The 6,411-nt window shown below is 44.1% G+C and overlaps 1 long non-coding RNA gene across 1 annotated transcript in view; it reads left to right on the top strand.

The window, feature by feature from the left end:
• Positions 1-6,411, top strand: part of LOC109286596 — a 139,129-nt gene that overhangs the window by 72,565 nt on the left and 60,153 nt on the right. The gene's annotated exons all lie outside the window — the stretch shown is intronic.

Below are 6,411 nucleotides of genomic sequence, written 5' to 3'. Positions count from 1 at the left end.
TTTTTTTTTTACTGACCAGGCTAATAAACTGAGATGATTAACATGACTCTACCATTCAAACACACTGTAGTTTGAGCTGAAAACTTGTAGCACTCTAGTCATTAAACATTACTCAGACAGTTGATAAATATTTAATTCTAGGTAGGGAATAGGGGGAGAAAAGAGCACTCTACCAACCAAAGATAGGTGTTTGAGGGCTTGTCAGTCTTGTTTTTGCTCACGTGAGATGCATACACATACTGTAGGTACACTGAAAGAATTCTCCCTTCAACAGGTCTATCTGGCCATGGCTTGGTGTGGGTGACTAGCTGGGGAGCTCTTGTGCTCTTACTGGAATTAAGAAACCTTTTTCTCATATACTCAGGGTTAAAACAAGTACCAGATATTTGGGGTAGGAAGAAATTCTCCTTCAGATCAGCTGGCAAGGACTAGGGGTCCTTTACCTTCATCCAGCAAAGGGTAGAGTCCGCTTCCTGGAGCAGAGATGGGCAAAATGCAGCCCATGGGCCAGATCCAGCCCGCCAAGCGATTTTTATCCAGCCTGCAGCAGGACCCTCTGTTCTGCCTGACCCAGGTGTGGGGGACAGCCTGGGCCATGGCACGTGCCACTGGTCCCGTGGTCCCTGGGTGCATGGTGGGTCAGAGGTTGAAGAGGCTGCCGGGAACTCCACTTCCCGGCAGCCCTGGCAGCATCTCTTTCCAGTGCTGGTGTCTCTGTCACTGCTAGACCTAGCCCTGCTGCTCAGGCACCCCAGCATATCCACCCTGCACCCACTGCTGGAGGTGCCAGACAGAGCAGGTGGGCAGGGTCTCCACAGAGACCGAGTGGGACCCCTGCGGGGAGGATGCACTCAGCTGGGCAGATGGGATGGGTCTGTGGGCAGGTGGGGAGTGGCATGCAGGAGCAGCATGCGGGAGCTAACCGGGATGGTGGGGCAGAGGCTAGGGCTGGGGTGTGGGACAGAGCTGTGATGCCCTCCCTGCTCTGTCCAGGGTCCTGTGGTTCCCCTGATTTAAACTGTGGCAGCTAAGGGCGTTGCATCTTATGTTGCATCAGTGTTCATGGTAATTTTATGAAGAATTTAAGATTAAGAGTGTATAAAATTGTATGGACAAGGATGATCCTGCCTAAGGTTGGACTAGATGACCTATGGATGTCCCTTTCAGCCTTGTTTCTCTATGATTTAGAAACAGAGAAAGAGCAGGAAACCTTGTTTACCATATTGCACAACATAATTAGTAGGTAGACTCTCCCAAAGCATGGATCAACATGGTTATACACTGCTAACTTCTGGATATTTAACATCTCCATTTAAAAATACCTTATGTATTGCATAGCTACAGTGCTTTATATCAAGGGGCTTTTCAAACATTTAATCAAAACAATGTAACACTATTACTAGAGGAAGGACATATCTCCATTTTTCAGATGGGGAAATAGAAGAATATCACTAATTTTTGTAGCAGCTTCTGATTTGGTGCACCTGACTTGCTGGGTCCCTAGTTTGACAGCTAGAGCTGGACCTTAAGCACATTCAGCAGTCTCAGACTCTGATAGGTATTCTGAATGCCAAGAGGCTTTGACCAGTCAGGCTGTGTGTTTCAAACCAGGTTCCCAAGAACAGAGGCATCCAAAATAGATATTTGGGTCTATATGGCTTGCTCAGGGACACAGAAGTCTGTGGCAGATCTCAGGTTTGTCACAGTTACCTGGAACTTCCTCTTGGCAAATGTAGGGTTCATCCAGGTGACAGCTCAGCAGTGCTTAGTGACTCTTGCCTTTGGGATCAGAAGCGGTTCCAGTATGAGCAGCCTGAGCACATGGTTCCTTGCCACACAAACATGCCCCACTCTTCTACAGAAGACACTTTTACATGGCAGGAAAGCAGGCCAAATTATTCAAGTCATGTCTGCCAACAATCCCCACAGAATTTTGGTTGCAGATAGTTTCTGGGGTGTGGCCTTTCCTGTGTCAGCTTGTGACCGAGGCACTCAATGCATTTCAGATATTTTTAGGGAATTTTTTTTTTTACCCCGAGCTGACTTAAAAAAAGAGGAAGGAAGGATGAAAGATTCTGAAATGCTAAAAGAAAATGCAAGCTCATATAATGCCAACTCTTCTGTGCACTGATTTGCTGTTGCTAAGAATCCATATAACACTTTCTTCCAAATCATACAGTGTTATCTACCTTGCCTATTAAAAATGCATTAATGTAGTTTTGCACAACAATACAGATTTTGCATACAGGAGAAATTTAAGTCACGTTTATCACAGCCGCTGTAACTTGGCCACAGAGTATGCATACTAAAGAACTGTACAATCCAGCTATACAAAACTCTGCATTACTCTTATGAAGATCACTTTTGTACCTTCAAATTTGTAACATACAGTCAACACAGGTGTGGTGTAGCAGTCATGATTTTTATTTTCCAGATTTCAACTGGTTTAGAGAGTCTCAAACGCAGTGGCAAAAGATCTGAGGATTGGCCTTCTTTAGTGGATTTAGGCAGAGAGCAAATAAATTGAGACCTCTAGAGAGCAGTCAGGGTGCCCATGAGGTAGAACAGTTATAAAATATTCAAGGCTTGTGCAGATAACATCTGCATCTGAATCCTACACACAGATCCATTTTCTAACCTCTGCAGATGGGCATACTGGTAAATGGCATTTCAAATATTCATTAAAGAAAATGTGACATTTGAAATAGAGACATCAGGCAAACTAATGGGATGGACTGAGTGAGACCTTCTGGATTCTATTCCCAAGGTTCCCACTGACTTAGCGTGTAGCCTTTGTAAGGTCACTTTCTCAATGTGCCTCAGTTTATCCAACAGGTCAACTCCACCTAATGCACATATTAATTACTTAATATTTCAGAAATGCTTTGATCTACAACAATGGTTCCCAACCTTTTTCTGCGACCTGCTGCTGGGAGCGGAGTGCAGTGGCGGCAGCAGCCCGGGGGCAAGGGAGCTCCTGGCACGCGGCGCAGCTTGTTGTTTGTGTGTGGCGCCGCTGACACTGCCCCCACAACCCTCATTTGGGTCACAACCCGAGATTGGGAACTGCTGACCTAGAAATACAAACTACTATTACTAGTCCTTGCAGGGAGTAGCTACACTTGTGCTGCATCTGAAATACAAGTAAAATACATTACGCACTAGATTGCCAACAATAGTTATTTATTTTTTAACACTGATTAGAAAACTACCTCAGAAGAATTACATTCACTCTCTTTTTCTCCAACCACCAAAATAACTCCAAGATCTGAGAGCAACCAGGAGGGAATTTAGCACATGAAACATCTCGGTAACTGCTACCTGTCCTAAAACAGGGCTACACTTAATGCTTTGTGACCCGGAAGTATTATACTTACAGCACCACAAAATTAAAAGCTGCAGGAAAATAGAGAATAAAAGACAAATAAAAACCCAAGCTTACGAGTGCATTTCTATTTAATGACTGAAAAAGCATAGGTTTTAAAAACAAAATATAGTTTGAATAGAGCTTTGCTTTGGTTTTTCGGCATATAAATATTTCACATCAGAATCTCCCAAAGGGTACTATTTTAAAACAAGACGATGCCAAACATGACAAAATAAAAGTTCCAACAAGCCATTTTATTTATTAGACTGCTTTGTGTTCATGTCCCCTGCTTGTCAAACTCCTCGACACTCCCAGTATGGTAAACACATAATAGATACGCTGCTGCTCGTGCTGTGGACTTAATCTTTCTAAAAGAAGCTGTGCAGCACAGCGTGCAGCACTAGCAGGGGAAGGAAAAAACATTTTTACCAATCTATCTTAATTTTACCTGCTATTCTCCATCTTGTAACGATATGCGTCTTTCAAGTACTTCAGTCATTCCACTCAGGTTTTTGCTTCTTTCTTTCCCTGCAATACACTAAGCTAGCCAATGCAGTGCAAGTTTTTTTATAGGTGGTAAAAAGTTTATGACTGAAATATTTTAATAGTGGAGGTATTTTAAAATCAATTTCAGATGGGTTGAGAGAGATTATTGGTTTCTTTAACATATAATAAAAAGTATAGCTCTTGCTAAAAGCTTTGACCTTCAGAAAGTAACAGCATTTTAATTTAATCCATTTTTCATACAGACAAGAAAGCATTTTTAAATATTTAAACAAAAAATAGAAGGGGTGAAGCAAAGGTGGTGCACATATTTAGAAACACTTAGACAAGAGGTAGGCTCAAGACTAGACTGTGTTATGGGTTGAACAGCTTAATACTTCATTCAGAGATGAAAGGAGAAATCTTTTAAAAGCTTGTGACAAAATGAGAAAGATTCCAAGTACCAAATAAAGACCTAGGATTTTGAACACCCTGAATTTAGAGGTTGCACAAGTCTGGAGCTTTCATTCAGACTCACTGCTCCATAATAAGCAAGGAATTCATAGTGAAAATTGAGAGCATCTTTCCTGATGAACTTCTTAAGATACCTCAAATATTGCATTGTAACACACAGGCCATCTAGAACAGACTTACAAAGTCCAAGTGTGATATCTGTCTCATTTATTTGCTTTAAATTTGTTTTTTAGAATACTTAAACACTATAAAAAGTTCTCTGGGTCATCCCTAGTCTTAAGTGACATAAAATCATGTTGAATGTCAACCAGGAGGACTGGATAACAAAACAAGCGTTGACACCGCTGTGTAGGGAAAGGAGAAGTACTGGGGTCCTAACTATTCAGTGCAAGCTATAAAACCCACAGGGAAATTGAAATGGTGTATTTTTCTGTTTACCTTCAGGTGACAATGTCCAAACACTTTAACACATTGCTGAATGGCTGTTACAAAAACTCCTGTCACTAAGAATAAAAATAATGAATGGATGGATATTCAGGCTGGACCTTCTGCCATTTGCCAGTGGTCTCTCGCATATAAATTTTAAAATAGCTTGCCAGGAACATGTGGACAATGTAAACATATATATAATCAGGCCTGGAAATCATCAGCAGAGGCAATCTTGTAAACAGAACCCCTCAGCTCCCAAATACAGACACGTTCAATTTCTGCCAGTGTTTCTTAAAGGACACAGGGTCGTTGGCTGAAGTCAATTTTCAAGTTATTTTTTTAAAATCAACCTCTTGGCTCACTGCCACTGGTGAATGCTGTCTTTCCCAAAAAGCTTATCTTCAAATTAAATCTTAAATTTAAACAATATGGCACATCTTAAAATCTCAGTTCTCCAAAATATGATAAAAGATGCTTCCGATTCCATCTGCCTCGTGATCTGACGTGCAGCTTTAAGTGCTAACACCCCTTCATGCCATATATCAACGGCGCTGATTCTCTTCTAAAGTGCAAGGCTTCAGTTTAAGAAAAACTTGATTCCAATACTTAGACAACATATTTTAACATATAAAAAGACAGCTTTCTTCCTCTTTTCTTCACTGTATGATTTTCCCCCTCCTATAAGACCAGCAAGCAATATTTTCATAAACTGGAAAGTGAGCGCTCAGCAGCCAGCTGAAAATAGGCAATGCATCCTTTCTGTGCAGTGGGACAAGTCTGCCTAAAGGAAGGGAAGGTTGGCTCTTGGGCAGGGGGTGCTTTGTAGGCCTGTGCAAATAGGGAAGTATTCAATATGGATTCGGATCTGGCTAATTCACAGGACAGTGATTCGATTCGGATCACTGTTCTGAATCGATTTGGCCAAATCAGCTTTGGAAGATTCGGTGCTGATTCAAACAGATTTGGCAATTTGGATTGGACAGGGAGAGGCAGGCACAGCCGAGCAGCTCCTCCGGCTGTGTCTGCCTCTCCACGGGCAGGGGGAGCCACAGGAGAAGCCCCCATGGCTGCCCTGCGCGATCCCACCCCCTGCCCAGCCCCAGCCTAGTCCTAGCATTTTCTTTCTTTTTTCTTTTTTTTTAAAGCCCAGCACTCACCGGCTGCAACAGCAGTGACTGGAGCCTCTGGGCACTCATGGCAGAGCACCCCCATGCAGCGCAAGGCAGCGGGGATCGGCCCCCGCTTGGCACCTTTACAGCAGCTGCCCCTTGGCACAGGTACAGCGCGGCTCGGCAGGGCGCTGCACACTGTCTAGCAGCTGGAGCTGAGCACTGCCGGGCTCCGGCTGACTGCTGGAGCTGCCCCAGCTCCCAGAGAGCGTGTGGTGCCCTGCCAATCTGTGCTGCACCCATGCCATGGGGCAGCCACCATGTGGGTACCAAGCGGGGGAAGGGAGGGTGATCCCCATTGCCCCCTGCTGCATGGGGGGAGGGGGCTCTGCCACAAGCCCCCAGAGAACCCAATCACAGATGCCAGAGCTGGTGAGTGCAGAGCTTTTTTTTTAACTGCCAGGAGGCTGGGGCCAGGATGGGAAGGGGGATGGGGCCAGGGTCAGGCAGGGCAGCCATGGGGGCTTCTCCTGCAGCTCCTCTGGCTGT

Source organism: Gavialis gangeticus, unplaced genomic scaffold (assembly GCF_001723915.1).
Source record: "Gavialis gangeticus isolate Ggan-Ray unplaced genomic scaffold, GavGan_comp1, whole genome shotgun sequence".
NCBI classification, from domain to species: domain Eukaryota; kingdom Metazoa; phylum Chordata; order Crocodylia; family Gavialidae; genus Gavialis; species Gavialis gangeticus.
Note: the sequence above shows the minus strand (reverse complement) of the source record. Positions and strands in the feature narration are given on the sequence as shown.